Source organism: Staurois parvus, unplaced genomic scaffold, assembly GCF_062004578.1.
Source record: "Staurois parvus isolate SC_StPar_1 unplaced genomic scaffold, SC_StPar_1.0 ptg000574l, whole genome shotgun sequence".
Taxonomy (NCBI): Eukaryota; Metazoa; Chordata; class Amphibia; order Anura; family Ranidae; genus Staurois; species Staurois parvus.
This window is the reverse complement of record NW_028318370.1, coordinates 2,715,001-2,734,683: the sequence shown is the minus strand read 5'-3', so window position 1 is coordinate 2,734,683 and position 19,683 is coordinate 2,715,001. Positions and strand designations below refer to the sequence as shown.

Here is a 19,683-nt window from a genome sequence, read left to right as displayed (position 1 = left end):
TTCATTATTATAGAGATATATAATACATCAATTATGGAAAAAAAAAATCCAAATTATATAAATAAAATAATCAAAAGTATAAAAATATATAATTAAAATTGATTAATAAAAATATATATACTTAAAATAAATAATTCATGAATGTCCAATAAAGTTGAAGATCCAATCATGTATTTGATCCCATCAGAGTGGTACTATTCACTGCAAATTAACTGTTCACATAATTCCAAATAAAAATGCTCAAAATAAAATGAGTTACTCGGTGTGTTCTTCTAGAAGTAGAAAACTGAATGGTAGCACTGAGATGATTCGTTCATAAATTTGATTGTTCAGATTATGAGGTTGCTTGGTAGAAAAAGAGATAAACTTGATAAGTTACGATTGTATTTTCTAACTATCAATCAAATTCCACTTCCCCATGTGTGGCATATCAATCAACTATCAATTGATTATTCATATCTATCAGAAAAGAAACCGATCATTAATTGTAACGTGGTTGGCCACTATTAGACTTTCTAGGAAACAAAAAAACAAAAAAAGGACCAACATAGGTTCTTTTTTGTTCCATAATATGTTATTGAAATATTTTGTACCAACAGAGGTTCTGACCATTCCTTACTCCAAAGAATGGCTTTAGATGCACTTTTACTTTGGAGACACTTTGAAAATTAAAGTAGAACTAAAAGCAAAACTTTTTTCTTTTGTTTTAATTTTAGATTTATAGTAAGGGAGGGTTATAACCTCTGTTAGTTTTTTATGCCATTTGTATCCAATTGTGTAGATTTTCCGACACTTCTTGTCCCATAGCCGAAACAAGAAGTGATAGGAAATCCCTCTGAAGTGAGGAAATTCCTGGTTGTCACCAGAACTAGTGTTCTCATTGGAAGAATTCCCCTCTATTCCTGTTCTGGTGACAACCCAAAATTTTGGATTTTCTTACACTTTTGGTGATATTGGTAAACAGGACAGAGGGTGAATCTCCATAATAGTAATAAACACCTGACAGTGGTTCTAATCCTTCTCCACTCTATCCAAAACTAAATGGAATAAAGTTTTGCCTTTAGTTACTCTTTAAAAACAAATGAAAACAGCACAGACTTTGGAAAGAATTTGGTTGCGTAATAACTTACCGATGACGAATCTGTTGTGTTTTCAATATGCCAAAATAGATTTCATCCTCAATTACATCCACATAGCCTAGGGCTCATCGACGTCCCATATGGACACCTGCAACACAGCAAAGAACATACAGAGGTCATGTATTGGGGCTTATTTAAACACACTCCTCGGCCACCTTTGGGCATTTATTTTTGGAAAGAACTGTTGCATTGAATTACTACAGTCACATTTATACCAATTGTCCAATACCAGTCTGTCTCCTTGGCCTGGTGGAGGGCCTAGCCCCCACTAGGGCCCAACGCACCCTGCTTATTATTATTATTATACAGGATTTATGGCGCCAACAGTTTGCTCAGCGCTTTACAATATAAAGGGAGACAATACAGCAACAATACAGTTCAATACAACAGGGTCCCTGCTCCTTGGAGCTTACAATCCAAGAGGATTTATCTTTGGGAGTATCTCACCAAAAATCACATTTTTGTTGCAGGGGATGCACAAAATCCGACACATTCCAGCTTAGCCTTCTGTTATTCTATGCCTGCAAAGCCTTAATCCTATACTGGAAAAAAATGGAGGTTCCTACTTTATCCTACTGGAAGGGGTTGGTTAACAAAATGATCCTGTTATTTAAGTTATAACTCGTTCACTCCCTTATCATCCCACGCCTGGACTACTGCAACTCCCTTCTCACCGGCCTACCCCAACACAGGCTATCCCCGCTTCAGTCTGTCCTGAACTCAGCGGCCAGACTCATCCACCTTACCAACCGCTCCGCTTCTGCCACCCCCCTCTGTCATTCCCTCCACTGGCTCCCGATTGCCCAACGCATTAAATTCAAACTACTAACATTGACATACAAACCCACTCATAATGCTGCCCCAAACTACCACACTGACCTGATACCCAAATACCACCCTACCCGTAATCTTCGCTCCTCACAAGACTTCCTACTTTCTAGCTCCCTGGTCTCCTCCTCCCAAGCCTGACTGCAGGACTTCTCCAGGACTTCCCCCATCCTCTGGAACTCACTACCCCAATCCATCAGACTGTCACCTACCCTCCTCACCTTTAGGCGCACCCTGAAAACCCATCTCTTCAGGGAAGCCTTTCCCACCCTCACCTAACAGCCAATCTCCTCCACTCCTCCTACCACTCCATCCCCCACAGCCACTTCCTCCTGTACCTCTACCCCTCCCTCCTAGATTGTAAGCTCGAAAGAGCAGGGCCCTTGAACCCCTCGTGTATTGTATTGTTACTGTATTGTCTCATGTATTGTCCTCCACTATATTGTACAGCGCTGAGCAAACCTTTTAGCGCCATATAAATACTGTATAATAATAATAATATAAGGCTACCTACAGGAACAGAGGGTGCCCAAAACAATTTCCCAAGGTCTGGCAAGTCTGGCTAGATAGCCTCCTCACCTCTGCCTAACCATGTACAGTATAGCTTGAGCTCCCTCATGTCACAAAATGTGAGTTTTCCGCAATTTTAGTGTTTTTGCATTAGCATTTAGCTGTGTTTTTCTGCGTTTGTGGTTTTTAGTGTTTTTGCTAAAAAAAAAAACACCCAAAACACCAGTGTTCTTCTGTATTTACCAGCGTTAGAGCCCTTTTACAGCTAAAAAACTCCTTTAGAAACCCACTAGTTTTTACAGCCAAAAATCACCCCTGCCGAAAAACACTGATTAAAGCCTATGTGTGCATGGACACATAGGATAACATGCTGGGGAGATTACTGGCTGTAGAAAAGAGCACCAAAAGCCAAAAACAGCCGCTGTAAAAACGTCCCGTGTGCATGAGAACCTATACCTATTGTATATGGAAAACATTGCTGCCATCTTTGTCCACTATGGTCTATGGAGGCTCTGATACCTGGTATAGCCCATATCTTTGTCGGTTGGGGTAGCCTGGTTGGGGTGGGGGCAGGGGTGGACTGACCATTCGGAAACGCGGGCACTGCCCGAGGGCCCGGGGTCAGTAGGGGGCCCCATGATATGCCCCTGATACCTTTTTCATAAGCTTTTTTGAGTTTGGGCAAGGACACAGGGGCCCCATGATCCCCTATTGCCTGGGGGCCCCATGAGTTGTCAGTCCACCCCTGGGTGGGGGTCATTTAGCAAGGTTCATGTTAGAGTTCTAATTTTGGTTTGGCCCTGTGAGGCCACCGTTTTTTTTTTGTTCTATTGTAAACTTCATGTTTTTTTTACATATGTAAGACTCAATAAAAATAATTTTATATTAGAAAAAAGTAGACCTGTACTCTGGAAGCTGTACTATAAACAGGGAAGTAGAATGCAAATGATTAGACATGGGTATTGCCTGTGGTTCCTATGCAGCTGGTCTTTCCCCATTATTGATTTGCCATGCTTTGTTCTGCCTCTGTGTGGAGGCAGCCATCTTGGTAGAGGCAGGTGTGATGTACTGCCTGGCACCCCACCTAGGTGCTTCCATCAAAGAACCGCTTCCTTGCCGCTGGGACACAGGACCAAGGTGTGATAGCTGGACGTCGCACCCAAGGACTTGGGTGCAACTGGAACTCTTTATTGAATATAAATACAGGTTTTGTACACTTCAAAAATAGGGGCAGTCCCCACATGAACAACCCCACACTGATTAGATAATGAGCAAATGCTGACACAAGACTAATCCAATCATGTAGGAACCTCCGGGAGGACTAGCCAACAGACAGAAACAATAGCTGGCTCAATTAACAATGAGACAAAGACAGTAAACACATACAGTTGTGACCAAAATTATTCAACCCCCACTGAAATTGAGTGTTTTGGCCAGTTTGACATTGCTTTTGATCATTCAGTCATCTTGCTTACATTTACATTAAAGAGGCACTTGTAGGTCAGACAAATATAACATAACAGTTATAATGAAATAACCACAAATGTCTTTTCTGTGCTCACAGCATTATCAGTTTTATTCAACCCCCAAGTGACATTCAATCTTAGTACTTAGTACAGCATCCTTTTACAGTTATAACAGCTTTTAAACGTGAAGCATAGCTTGACACAAGTGTCTTGCAGCGATCTACGGGTATCTTCGCCCATTCTTCATGGGCAAAGGCCTCCAGTTCAGTCACATTCTTAGGCTTGCGCACTGCAACTGCTTTCTTTAAGTCCCACCAGAGGTTCTCAATCGGATTTAAGTCTGGTGACTGCGATGGCCACTCCAAAATGTTCCAGCCTTTCCTCTGCAACCATGCTCTAGTGGACTTGGAGGTATGCTTGGGATCATTGTCCTGTTGAAAGGTCCAACGTCTCCCAAGCCTCAGGTGTGTGACGGACTGCATCACGTTTCCATCCAATATCTCCTGGTACTGAAGAGAATTCATGGTACCTTGCACACGCTGAAGCTTCCCTGTACCTGCAGAAGCAAAACAGCCCCAAAGCATGATTGACCCTCCACCATGCTTCACAGTAGGCAAGGTGTTCTTTTCATCATAGGCCTTGTTCTTCCTCCTCCAAACATAGCGTTGATCCATGGGCCCAAACAGTTCTAATTTTGTTTCATCAGTCCACAGAACACTATCCCACAACTTTTGTGGTTTGTCCACATGGCTTTTGGCATACTGCAGTCGACTCTTCTTATTCTTTGGAGACAGCAAGGGGGTACGCCTGGGAGTTCTGGCACGGAGGCCTTCATTACGCAGTGTGCGTCTTATTGTCTGGGCTGAAACTTCTGTACCCACATCTGACAAATCTTTTCTCAGTTCCTCAGCAGTCACACGGGGACTTCTCTCCACTCTACGCTTCAGGTAGCGCACAGCAGTCGAAGTCAGCATCTTCTTTCTGCCACGACCAGGTAGCGTTTCAACAGTGCCCTTTGCCTTGAATTTGCGAATGATGCTTCCTAAGGTGTCTCTTGGTATGTTTAACATCTTTGCAATCTTCTTATAGCCATTGCCCTTCCTGTGAAGAGAAATCACCTCTTCTCTTGTCTTCCTGGACCATTCTCTTGCCTTCACCATGTTTGTAACCACACCAGTAAATGTCTAGAAGGAGCTGAGTATCACAGTCATTTTAAAGCTGCCTAATTGGTGCTTATTATGCTTGATTGCTGCTCGGTGACATCCACAGGTGTTTTCAATACCTGATGGAAAGCACCTGTATGAACCTCTGTTCTTCAGAGTGGTAGTCTTTAAGGGGTTGAATAATTGTGGCAATGAAGAAACCACATAAGAACCATTTACTACTGTATTACATAAACAATTGATGTCATTTTAGTTGCATTTGGGTAGTTACAACGTCCTTGTAGGATTTGATTCTGAATACAATTCCAAATGTACACTATAGTCCCTAAACCCCTTTACAGCATTGGGGGTTGAATAATTTTGGTCACAACTGTAACACCTTAATAAACAGATTACAGCAAAAGACTTCAGCACAATGTTGTTTTGAGCTGATTATATGAACATCTGCTCTGAGTCTATGAGGGGTGCTGGGCTGAAGCAATCAATGCTGGTTTGGGCACAGAGACCCCAAAACTGTGTTCTGGTCCTCCTTTTCACAGAGTCTGTGTGTTCCATGGCGACATGGACTTGAACTTGAAGTAAAACTACTCCAAACATCCCCCCAGGCACACATCTCCCAAAGAATAGAGCCCCCTCAGATGCCGGGGCCTATGATCAGTAGGCAAGAGGCTAGCCTGCAATCCCCTCCAAAAGCCACTGTCCAGGTTGGGTTTGTCACAGCAGGGCTTTGCTTCCTCATGTCAGAGCTTCCAGAAAGGAGAACAATGATCAGTACAGTACTGACAACACCAGATCTCCTAAGAGTAGCAATCAGAGGCAGCAGTGCCTTGGATGATCTCACACTGCAGATATACAGCTATGAGGCTGCCTAGTCTTACTTAAGCTGGCAATATACGGCTTTAGTTTTGGTGAATTCCTGCTGAAATTGCCAAACTTGGAGTCATGGTTGGCCTCGTTGGCACCTACTGGCTCAACAAAAGTCAACTGAAAAATCAACAGAGCCAGTTCGGCCAAACAGTGACTGCAGATGCAATGTGTTTGGGTACCCAGACAGCCATGAGTGCAGCAGCTACCTGAATACATTGGCAGCAATACAGATTCCTCCATCCATGCTGTTTAACCTAGATGGGGGATTGTGTGGCTATCTCTTTTTAAATGAGATAAATACATTTTGGGTGTATTAAAAGAAAAAAGCAAATTCTTACATTTGTTTTCTTTAGGAATCAGCCACAGCCTGAGTAGAAAAGCCTGACCCCTGCCAGCATGCTGCAAAGTAGGACCCTTGCTCTCAGTTTGAAAGCAGTGATCTCTCCGCAGACACCCCTGTGGAGTCAGAGCTATCCACTCAGCTGGGAACATGAGCTGTGCTGATTGCACTGGTCTAGCTGTGACTGAGATACCACCATGATCATATTTTAGCTGTCAAAACACTTTTATTTCTGTCCATTTGGTGCTGACATTCACGCTGCTCTGCCACACAGCACAGCTCTAGAAGGTGATGAGAAATGAACTTTTTCTGTTGCAGTTTCACCTTCTCTTACAGGTTCCACTCTGTGAATGACTAGTGAAAGGGGATGAGATCATCTCTCTGCCACTCCTTCTGTGCTCTCTCCACCTATCAGCATGCTCCTTGCACTGAAGCACAGCCGATTGGCTCCTTGTGAATTCAAGCGTGGTCCCGTGATAGGTGGCCACCTGTGCAATAAGTTCATCCGTGACATTTCCTGGCTACTAAATATTCCACGCTCAACTGTTAGTGGGATTATAACAAAGTGGAAGCAACTGGGAACAACAGCAACTCAGCCACCAAGTGGTAGGCCACGTCACATGACAGGGCGGGGTCAGCGCATGCTGAAGCACACAGTGAGCAGAAGTCACCAACTGTCTGCAGAGTCAATAGCTAAAGACCTCCAAACTTGATGTGGCCTTCAGATTAGCACAACAACAGTGAGTAGAGAGCTTCATGAAATGGGTTTCCATGGCTAAGCAGCTGCATCCAAGCCTTCCATCACCAAGTGCATTGCAAAGCGGCGGATGCAGTGGCGTAAAGCACGCCGCCACTGAACTCTAGAGCAGTCGAGACATGTTCTCTGGAGTGACGAATCACGCTTCTCTATCTCGCAATATGATGGATGTGTCTGGGTTCGGCGGTTGCCAGGAGAACGGTACTTGCCTGACTGCATTGTGCCAAGTGTAAAGTTTGGTGGAGGGGGGATTATGGTGTGGGGTTGTTCTTCAGGGGTTGGACTTGGCCCCCTAGTTCCAGTGAAGGGAACTCTTAAGGTGTCAGCATACCAAGGCATTTTGGACAATTTCATGCTACCAACTTTGTGGGAACAGTTTGGGGATGACCCCTTCCTGTTCCAACATGACTGCACACAAGTGTACAAAGCAAGGTCCATAAAGACATGGAGGAGCCAGTTTGGGGTGGAGGAACTTGACTGGCCTGCACAGAGTCCTGACCTCAACCCCATAGAACACCTTTGGGATGAATTAGAGCGGAGACTGCGAGCCAGGCCTCCTCCCCCGACATCAGTGCCTGACCTCACAAATGTGCTTATGGAAGAATGGTCAAACCTTCCCATAGACACCCTCCTAAACCTTGTGGACGGCCTTCTCAGAAGAGTTGAAGCTGTTATAGCTGCAAAGAGCGGGGCCAACTCAATATTGAACCCTACAGACTAAGACTGGGGGGCCATTAAAGTTCATGTGCGTGGAAAGGCCGGCCGACCAATACTTATGGCAATATGGTGTGTATATATGGCGCAACATTTTGTGGACTGATGAAAGTAAGATTGTTCTTTTTGGGTCTAGTGGCCGGAGACAGTTTGTCAGACGACCCCCAAACACTGAATTCAAGCCACAGGACACTGTGAAGACAGTGAAGCATGGTGGTGCAAGCATCATGATATGGGGATGTTTCTCATACTATGGTGTTGGGCCTATTTATCGCATACCAGGGATCATGGATCAGTTTGAATACATCAGAATACTTGAAGAGGTCATGCTGCCTTATGCTGAAGAGGAAATGCCCTTGAAATGGGTGTTCCAACAAGACAACGACCCCAAACACACCAGTAAACGTGCAACATCTTGGTTCCAGACCAACAAAATGGACGTTATGGAGTGGCCAGCCCAATCCCCGGATCTTAATCCAATAGAAAACCATGTGGGGTGACATCAAAAATGCAGTTTCTGAGGCAAAACAAAGACATAGAGAAGAACTGTGGAATGTAGTCCAATCATCCTGGGCTGGAATACCTGATCACAGGGGCCAGAAGTTGGGTGACTCCATGCAACACAGATGTACAGCAGTTCTCAGAAACAGTGCGACTACAACCAAATATTCATGAAGTCATTCAAAGGAAAGCAAAATCTTCAAACATTTTTCAGTTTATATAGTGAATGTTTGAGTTTGTAAAGAAGAATACAAACACTGCGATTTTTTTGAACCGTCTAATATTCACTTTTCTTCAATTTTTTTAGAGGAACAACACAAATTTGATCTATTTTTCTTCATGTTTTGATTTGGAATAGAATGTGTCGTGTTCCCAATGCATTTGTGTGGATGGAAATAAAAGCTATTAGAAGGATTTTGAGCTTTATTCACTTTTTTCAACATACTGCTATTATTTTGAACACAACTGTATATACTGTATACATATAATACCTTCCTGGAGTTTTAAATATGACAATGGTAATACATGCAACTTTAGAAATCTCAATGTCATCCAGTTGGTGTATAGGACTTCATTAATCTAATATAACACCGATGAGTGCTCTACCTTCCGTCTTACGCCATACTTATTACAGAATGACAGGTCCACGTTAACAAGGCCAGAAAATATCCGGGGATCCCCTTACATTTCCCCATTTCTACACTTCCTGACCCCGAGCCCAAACAATTGTGGATGTGTCATGAAGAGACAGTCCTAACTAATGACAAGAGGCCAGCGGGAGCGGGAAGACCAGGGCCCTGGAGGAGGCGCACACAAAGGCCTCACTGTTCATCCGACACAAATTGATGGCGGAGAGGCGGCTGCTTGTTCAATCTGCAACATTTGTTTGTGGAGAGGAAGCAATGTTTTCCCTCTCCGGACCCGGCGTCTGATCTGAAGTGCTAAACACTCTCCGCATCTGTGTCACTCAGCGGGAGATCTCCTCCGCTTCACACCGCAAGATCCATACCTACTCCATGTGACTACACTCCATGCTGGAGAGCCAGGCACTCCACACTGCACTACAGGGGGCATGGAGAGATAGACAGATAGATAGATAGATAGATAGATAGATAGATAGATAGATAGATAGATAGAAAGAATACAGATAGATAGATAGATAGATAGATAGATAGATAGAATACAGATAGATAGATAGATAGATAGATAGATAGATAATAGATAGATAGATAGATAGATAGATAGATAGATAGATAGATAGTATATAGATAGATAGATAGATAGATAGATAGATAGATAGATAGAGAGATAGATAGATAGATAGAATATAGATAGATAGATAGATAGATAGATAGATAAAATACAGATAGATAGATAGATAGATAGATAGATAGATAGATAGATAGATAGATAAAATACATATAGATAGATAGATAGATAGATAGATAGATAAAATACAGATAGATAGATAGATAGAATACATATAGATAGATAGAATACATATAGATAGATAGATAGATAGATAGATAGATAGATAGATAGAGAGATGAATTTTAAAAAAAAGAGAGAGAGAAAAAGATAGAGAAACAAAGTGATAGATATTAATTTAGTTTAGATATTATCTAGTGTAAACCTTTAAATCAAAAAGATAGGTACCCGAATGAATATATATATTGTATATATACAGTGTAATATATATATATACAGTCATGGCCGAAATTGTTGGCACCCTTGATATTTCTCCAGGAAATCATGTATTTCTCACGAAACGTATTGCATTAACACATGTTTTGCTATACACATGTTTATTCCCTTTGTGTGTATTGGGACAAAACAAAAAAAGGGAGGAAAGAAAGCAAATTCGACATAATGTCACACAAACCTCCAAAAATGGGCTGGACAAAAGTATTGGCACCCTTTCACAACTGCGGATAAATAAGAATGTTACAAGCATGTGATGCTCCTGTAAACTCACCTGGGGCAAGTAACAGGTGTGGGCAATATAGAAATCACACCTGAAAGCAGATAAAAAGGAGAGACGTTCACTTAACCTTTGCATTGTGTGTCTGTCTGTGCCACACTAAGCATGGACAACAGAAAGAGGAGACGAGAACTGTCTGAGGACCTGAGAACCAAAATTGTGGCAAAATATCAACAATCTCAAGGTTACAAGTCCATCTCCAGAGAACTAGATTTGCCTTTGTCCACAGTGCGCAACATTATCAAGAAGTTTGCAACCCATGGCACTGTAGCTAATCTCCCTGGTCGTGGACGGATGAGGAAAATTGATGAAAGATTGCAACGCAGAATAGTCCGGATGGTGGATAAGCAGCCCCAAACATGTTCCAAAGACATTCAAGCTGTCCTGCAGGCTCAGGGAGCATCAGTGTCAGCGCGAACTATCCGTCGACATTTAAATGAAATGAAACGCTATGGCAGGAGACCCAGGAGGACCCCACTGCTGACACAGAGACATAAAAAAGCAAGACTACAGTTTGCCAAAATGTACTTGAGTAAGCCAAAAGCCTTCTGGGAAAACGTCTTGTGGACAGATGAGACCAAGATAGAGCTTTTCGGTAAAGCACATCATTCTACTGTTTACCGAAAACGGAATGAGGCCTACAAAGAACAAAACACAGTACCTACGGTAAAATATGGTGGAGGTTCAATGATGTTTTGGGGTTGTTTTGCTGCCTCTGGCACTGGGTGCCTTGACTGTGTGCAAGGCATCATGAAATCTGAGGATTACCAAAGGATTTTGGGTCGCACTGTAGGGCCCAGTGTCAGAAAGCTGGGTTTGCGTCCAAGATCCTGGGTCTTCCAGCAGGACAATGACCCCAAACATACGTCAAAAAGCACTCAGAAATGGATGGCAAAGAAGCGCTGGAGAGTTCTGAAGTGGCCAGCAATGAGCCCAGATCTAAATCCCATTGAACACCTGTGGAGAGATCTTAAAATTGCTGTTGGGAAAAGGTGTCCTTCCAATAAGAGAGACCTGGAGCTGTTTGCAAAGGAAGAGTGGTCCAAAATTCCGGGTGAGAGGTGTCAGAAGCTTATTGATGGTTATAGGAAGCGACTGATTTCAGTTATGTTTTCCAAAGGGTGTGCAACCAAATATTAAGTTAAGGGTGCCAATACTTTTGTCCAGCCCATTTTTGGGGTTTTGTGTGACATTATGTCATATTTGCTTTTCTGCCTCTGTTTTATATTTGTTCCAATACATACAAAGGGAATAAACATGTGTATAGCAAAACATGTGTTAATGCAATACCTTTTTTGTGTGAAATACTTGATTTTCAGGAAAAATATCAAGGGTGCCAACAATTTCGGCCATGACTGTATATATATATATATATATATATATATATATATATATATATATATATATATATACAGTTGTTCTCAAAGGTTTGCATACCTTGGAAGAAAGCGTGACATTTTGGCATTGATACTGAAAAATATGACTGATTATGCCAAAAAAAAGGTCTTTTATTTAAGGATAGTGATCATATGAAGCCATTTATTATCAAATAGCTGTTTGGCTGCTTTTTAAATCCTATTGATAACAGAAATCACCCAAATGGCCCGGATCAAAAGTTTCCCTCCCCCAGAATGTTTGGCCTTGGTACAGACACACAAGGCGACACACACAGTTTAAAATGGGAAATAAAGGTTAATTTCCCACATCTGTGGCTTTTAAATGCAGTTAGTGTCAGTGTATAAATAATCAGTGAGTTTGTTGGGTCTCATGTGGATGCACTGAGCAAGCTAGATAATGAGCCGTGGCGAGCAGAAAGGAACTGTCAAAAGACCTGCGTAACAAGGTAATGGAACTTTATAAAGATGGAAAATTATATAAAGAGATATCCAAAGCCTTGAATATGCCAGTCAGTACTGTTTAATCAGTTATTAAGAAGTGGGAAATTTGGAGATCTCTTGATAGCAAGCCAAGGTTAGACAGATCAAGAAAGATTGCAGCCACAACTGCCAGAAGAATTGTTTGGGATACAAGAAAAACCCACAAGTAACTCCAGGAGAAACATAGGCTGATCTGGAAAAAGATGGTGTGGTTGTTTCACGGAGCACAATATGAACAAAACATAACTGCACAGTCGAGTTGCCAGAAAGAAGACTTTACTGTGCCAATGTCAGAAAAAAAGCCCGGTTACAATGTGTCCGACAACACCCTGAAAAGACTCACAGCTTCTGGCACACTGTAATCTGGAGTGACAAGACCAAAACAGAGCTTTATGGTCACAACCATAAGCGCTATGTTTGGAGAGGGGTCACCAAGGACTATAGCGACAAGAATAACTACCATCCCCACTGCGCAGCATGGTGGTGGCTCCCTGATGTTTTGTGGGTGTGTGAGCTCGACGCATGGGGAATCTTGTGAAAATTGATGACAAAATGAATGCAGTATGTTATCAGAAAATACTGGCCGACAATTAGCAATCTTCTGCTGGAAAGCTGTGCATGGACTTTCCAGCACGACAATGACCCTATGCACAAGGCCAGATTGACCCTCCAATGGTTACAGCATAAAAGGGTGAAGGTTCCGGAGTGGCCATCACAATCTCCTAACCTTAATATCATTGAGCCACTCTGGGGAAAGACACAGGGTGGATAAACAGGGTGGAGACACAGGGTAGATACGTGGGATGGAGATGCAGGATGGAGACGCAGGGTAGAGACGCAGGGTGGAGACATGGGGTGGAGATGTGGTGTAGAGATGTGGAGTGGAGACACGGGGTGGAGATGTGGAGTAGAGATGTGGAGTGGAGACATGGGGTGGAGATGTGGAGTAGAGATGTGGAGTGGAGACAAGGGGTGGAGATGTGGAGTAGAGATGTGGAGTGGGGACATGAGATAGAGATGTGGAGTGGAGACAAAGGGTGGAGATGTGGAGTGGAGATAAGGGGTGGAGATGTGGAGTAGAGATGTGGAGTGGAGACAAAGGGTGGAGATGTGGAGTAGAGATGTGGAGAGGAGACAAGAGATAGCGATGTGGAGTGGAGACAGGAGATGGAGCTGTGGAGTAGAGATGTGGAGTGGAGACACGGGTGGAGATGTGGAGTGGAGACACAGGGTGGAGACACGGGGTGGAGATGTGGAGCGGAGACACGGAGTGGAGAGGAGGAGTGGAGACACGGGGTGGAGATGTGGAGCGGAGACACGGGGTGGAGATGTGGAGTGGAGACACGGGGTGGAGATGAGGAGTGGAGACACGAGGTGGAGATGTGGAGTGGAGACACGGAGTGGAGATGTGGAGTGGAGACGTGGAGTGGAGATGTGGAGTGGAGACACGGGGTGGAGATGTGGAGTGGAGACACAGGGTGGAGATGTGGAGTGGAGACACGGGTGGAGATGTGGAGTGGAGACACGGGGTGGAGATGTGGAGTGGAGACATGGGGTGGAGATGTGGAGTGGAGACACGGGTGGAGATGTGGAGTGGAGACACGGGGTGGAGATGTGGAGTGGAGACACGGGGTGGAGATGCGGAGTGGAGACACGGGGTGGAGATGTGGAGCGGAGACACGGGGTGGAGATGTGAAGCAGAGACACGGGGTGGAGATGTGGAGTGGAGACATGGGGTGGAGATGTGGAGTGGAGACACAGGGTGGAGATGTGGAGTGGAGATATGGGTGGAGATGTGGTGTAGAGATGTAGAGCGGGGACAAGGGGTGGAGATGTGGAGCGGAGACACGGGGTGGAGATGTGGAGCGGAGACACGGGGTGGAGATGTGGAGCGGAGACACGGGGTGGAGATGTGGAGTGGAGACACGGGGTGGAGATGTGGAGTGGAGACACGGGGTGGAGATGTGGAGTGGAGACACGGGGTGGAGATGTGGAGTGGAGATACGGGTGGAGATGTGGAGCGGAGACACGGGGTGGAGATGTGGAGCGGAGACACGGGGTGGAGATGTGGTGTAGTGATGTGGAGCGGAGACACGGGGTGGAGATGTGGAGCGGAGACACGGGGTAGAGATGTGGTGTAGTGATGTGGAGCGGAGACACGGGGTAGAGATGTGGTGTAGTGATGTGGAGCGGAGACACGGGGTGGAGATGTGGAGTGGAGACACGGGGTGGAGATGTGGAGTGGAGACACGGGGTGGAGATGTGGAGTGGAGATACGGGTGGAGATGTGGAGCGGAGACACGGGGTGGAGATGTGGAGCGGAGACACGGGGTGGAGATGTGGTGTAGTGATGTGGAGCGGAGACACGGGGTGGAGATGTGGTTTAGTGATGTGGAGCGGAGACACGGGGTGGAGATGTGGAGCGGAGACACGGGGTGGAGATGTGGTGTAGTGATGTGGAGCGGAGACACGGGGTGGAGATGTGGTGTAGTGATGTGGAGCGGAGACACGGGGTGGAGATGTGGTGTAGTGATGTGGAGCGGAGACACGGGGTGGAGATGTGGTGTAGTGATGTGGAGCGGAGACACGGGGTGGAGATGTGGTGTAGAGATGCGGCGATGGCTCCTGGTGACACGGCTCTGTCTGTCAGACTTCAGTACGTTTCCTCTTTTCCTCCCCGGAATGTTTTTAGTCAATATCCCATTTCATATTACAAAAAAATCATAACAATTATATAAGTGGCTGAGCAGGGTGATGGGTTGCCATGGAAACAGACCGCTCTGATAGACAGCGAACAGCAATTAGTTTGCGAGATTGTAAATCAGGATTGCGGAGGGGGACGCAGGCAGGCCGGGTTAATCTCGGGTGAAACGTGCTGCAATCCTCAGTGCCGCTCCTTGTTAATCGTCGCCCTTCAGAGGGTGGCTCAGTTGCTGGGGTTGCCCCGTGTGAGCCGGATCATGACCCCCCCTCCCGAGCACCAATACAAGAGGAACACGTGTTTGTCATCCGTGTGCGCCGTCACCGCCATTATTCTTCCTGCGTTTCAACAGAAAAAAAACGTTTGATGTGCCTAAAGACATGTAAACGCACCTAAACACGTCTATGCACTAGCCGCATTTAGAGCTTGAACATTCATTCAGTTCAATGGTCAGAATGAATGATATATTATGGCCAATAGAATGAATAAATGCCCAAATGCTTGGTGCGCCTAAACTCCTTTGCAAAACGCAGCTTTTCTCCTGCCGGGATAAAAGGCGTTCACAGAATCTGCGTGTGCATGGGGCTGAAATAAGATTCAAACAGCCTCCTCACTACCTGTCAAATGCTCTCTGAAAAGCAATTCACCACTGATCACTTTTCAGAGGGGTGACAAGGGCTGCTGCACATGAGAATGAGCCCTTAGGGTCACCATACATCTTACAATCTGATTGGACATCCTCCTTAAGGCTGCAATAATATTTTGGTGTCGCACAAATGCGCATTTTTATCTGTGTTTTCATGTATTTGAATGGGTCGCCCTACATGCGATAAACGCACCAATAAGGCTCCTGCATCTTTTTGGGTGTTGAGCTTCATATTATTTGATGCATTTTGCTGCATTTGTTGGATGTTTTGACAAGCAAAAAAAAATGCATGTCATTGTTAATGGCATCCAAAACACGACCAGCACGCACCAGACGCACCAAAATGCACGCCTGATGACTGCGTTTGGGGCGCCATTAACAATGAATTTCACTGCAGGTGTGATGTGCATCTTGCGGGCGTTCCATGAAAGCGCATGTACATGCGTGCTTTTGCATGCGTCCGCCGAACACTTATGCAGGCCATAAATGGTTCGAATTCCCGAGCGATTTTTCGTCTGAAAATCTAAAACGTTGTTCACTCGGTAATCCAATGGTGCCATCAACAGGGGCGGACTGACAACTCATGGGGCCCCTGTGTCCTTGCCCAAACTCAAAAAAGCCTATGAAAAACATACCCGGGGTCAGTAGGGGGCCCCATGAGATGCCCCTGGTACCTTTTTCATAGGCTTTTTTGAGTTTGGGCAAGGACACAGGGGCCCCATGATCCCCTATTGCCCGGGGGCCCCATGAGTTGTCAGTCTGCCCCTGCTCTGCACAGCAGCATGCCTTCCAAGTAAAACACACAGCACACATAGTAAAAACACACACAGTTAACCCTTTGATTGCCCCAGATGTTAACCCCTTTCTGCCTAGTGCCATTAGTACAGCGTCAGTACAGCTTTTTATTAGCACTGATCACTGTATTGGTGTCACTGGGGATGTCAGTGGCAGTTAGTCAGATCCCCCCCCAGTGTCAGAATGCCCACCGCAGTCCTACTATAAGTCGCTCTTCGCCGCCATTACTAGTATAAAAAAAAAAAATCATATATATATATACTGCCATTTGTAGACGTTATCACTTTCACATAAAACAATTCATTTACACATATTGGGATTTTTTTTTTTTAGCACGGAGCAGAATACAGTTTGGCTTAAATTTATGTAGAAGTTAGATTTTGTCAATTTTTTTACTGGACATGTTTTATAGCAAAAAGTCAAAAATATTGGTTTTTTATTTCAAAATTGTCGATCATTTTTTTGTTTATAGAGCAAAAAAATTAAAAACGCACAGGCGATCAAATACCACTGAAAAAAAAAGCCCTATTTCTGGTAAAAAAAAAGGACATCAATTTCATTTATGTACAGCGTTGCATGACCGCGCAATTCTCAGTTAAAGTAACCCAGTGCTGTATCGTAACAAATAGCCTGGTCAGGAAGGTGGGGGGGGGTGAATCCTCTGGAGGGCAAGTGGTTAATTTCCCATCATCCCCTGCACACCAGCTGACAGCAGAGACACATTTAAACTTTTCATTATCCTGTCTCCAGCACTGACAGTGTCACCATCCTGAGATAGGAATGGAGGGATCCTCTGTACATAGGGATTACAGTCCACAAATAGGGCCACACTGCCAATCAATCTGACCACACACAATACAATCTCCTTCAGATCTACCAACAACAATGTAATGAGGGAGACTGGAGGCAAAATAAATACATTAAAGCTGAGCTCCAGGCAAACAGCTAAATACATTTAGAGGAGCTGTTTACCTGTCCATCCAGTTCTGAGCTTTACACAGCCCTGCCACACAGCACAGCCCTGTCTGGCAGGGGCGGAGACCTGATTTTTCCCTGGTCTTGCTCAAAAAAACTTCCAAAAATGCTGGTTTGCCGCATTTTACTGTGTTTTGCCGTGTTTTTACAGAAAAAAACTCCTCTAGAAACCTACTAGTCCTGGGTTTTTTTTCCAGCCAAAAACTGTTGATTCCAGTCTATGTGTGTATGGACACACAGGAGAACATGCCAGGGATGGACACATAGGATAACATGCCGGGGATGGACACATAGGATAACATGCCGGGGATGGACACATAGGAGAACATGCCGGGGATGGACACATAGGAGAACATGCCGGGGATGGACACATAGGAGAACATGCCGGGGATGGACGCACGGGATAACACGCCGGGGATGGACACACGGGATAACACGCCGGGGATGGACACACGGGATAACACGCCGGGGATGGACACACGGGATAACACGCCGGGGATGGACACACGGGATAACACGCCGGGGATGGACACACGGGATAACACGCCGGGGATGGACACACGGGATAACACGCCGGGGATGGACACACGGGATAACATGCCGGGGATGGACACATGGGATAACATGCCGGGGATGGACACATGGGATAACATGCCGGGTATGGACACATAGGAGAACATGCCGGGGGATGGACACATAGGATAACATCCCGGGGATGGACACATAGGATAACATGCCGGGGGGTTTACTGGCTGTAGAAAAAAACCATCAAAAGCCAAAAACAGCCGCTGTAAAAACGTTCCGTGTGCATGAGGACTTAGGTTCCGTGCACACGGGGCGTTTTAATAACACTGGTAACATTAGCTGTGTAAAATTGCGTTAAAAATGTGAGTTTTTAAGTGTTTTTTAGAGTTTTTGCATTAGTGTTTAGAAGCATTTTGCCACGTTTTTTCGCGTTTGCGTTTTTTAGTGGTTATTTTACTAAAAAAAAATTTTTTTGGGCTCAAAGAAACTTCCAAAAATGCTGGTTTGCCACATTTTACCACGTTTTCAGTGTTTTTATAGCTAAAAACTCCTCTAGAAACCCATGAGTTCTGTAAAATCACATTAAAAAATGTGAGTTTTTAAGCATTTTTGCATTAGTGTTTAGCGGCGTTTTGCCACGTTTTTTCACGTTTGCGTTTTTTCGCATTTTTTTTAACCCAAATTTTTTTTCTTTTTTTGCTCAAAATAAATTCCAGAAATGCCGGTTTGCCGCATTTACTGCGTTTTTCCAGCTAAAAAAAATTCTCTAGAAACCCACTAGTTTTGAGGTTTTTTTCTAGCCAAAAAAATGTCCCTGCCAAAAAACGTTGATTCCAGTCTATGTGTGTATGGACACATAGGATAACATGCTGGGGGGTTTACTATCCATAGAAAAAAAAACATCAAAAGCCAAAAACAGCCGCTGTAAAAATGTCTCGTGTGCATGAGGACTTAGGCTCCGTACACACGGGGCGTATTAATAACGCTGATAACGTTAGCTGTGTAAAGTCGCGTTAAAAATGTGAGTTTTTAAGTGTTTTTTAGAGTTTTTGCATTAGTGTTTAGCGGCATTTTTCCACGTTTTTTCGCGTTTGCGGTTTTTAGTGGTTTTTTTACCCCCCAAAATTTTTTTTTTGGGGCTCAAAGAAACGTTCAAAAATGTTGGTTTGCCACGTTTTCCCACATTTTCAGTGTTTTTATAGCTAAAAAGTGCTCTAGAAACCCATGCGTTCTGGAGTTTTTTTTTTCCTGCTAAAATACGTTCCAGCCAAAAAACATTCCAGTCTATGTGTGCATGGATACATAGGATAACGTGCTGGGGGGTTTACTGGCTGTAGAAAAAACGTCAAAAGCCAAAAACAGCCGCTGTTTAGCTGAGTTTTGCCGCTTTTTATGTGTTTGAGTTTTATTGCTTTTTTTTTTTACCAAAAACATTTTTTTTTTGTTCAAAAAAAATTCCAAAAACGATGGTTTGCCACATTTACTGTGTTTTTACAGCTACAAAACTCCTAGGTCAAAAGCCAAAAACAGCCGCTGTAAAAACGTCCCGTGTGCATGAGGACTGAAGGTATCGGATTGTAACATTTATGGCCGGCTCTGAATGCTGCAGATCTTTAGAAGCCGGGGAGAGAACATTCCACACACCTGAATAAGTTCCTGCTCTGTAGTCAGGGTCCCCGGACTCCCCCCAATACGACATGTCAGGGGTACATGGCTGAGCCATTCACTGTCCAATCTCACCAGGAAGCCAGACCAGGTGACGGCGAATTAGTCACATCTACCCAGCCCAGAGCTTCCTGTTCACTGCCGGTGAAAGAATTTAACCCGAAGGAGGGACAAGCACCATGTAAAATGATATCATCGCTATAAACCCCGGGGAGCAGACAGAACATTTCCAG

General features: G+C 44.4%; 1 protein-coding gene across 1 annotated transcript in view; it reads right to left on the bottom strand.

Annotated features, from left to right (window-relative positions):
* BCL9 (BCL9 transcription coactivator) overlaps positions 1–19,683 on the bottom strand; it is a 448,616-nt gene that overhangs the window by 247,478 nt on the left and 181,455 nt on the right. The window contains exon 2 of the mRNA XM_089691903.1: positions 1,131–1,227. The gene's annotated coding sequence lies outside the window, so the exon portion shown is untranslated. The remainder of the gene's footprint in view (positions 1–1,130; positions 1,228–19,683) is intronic.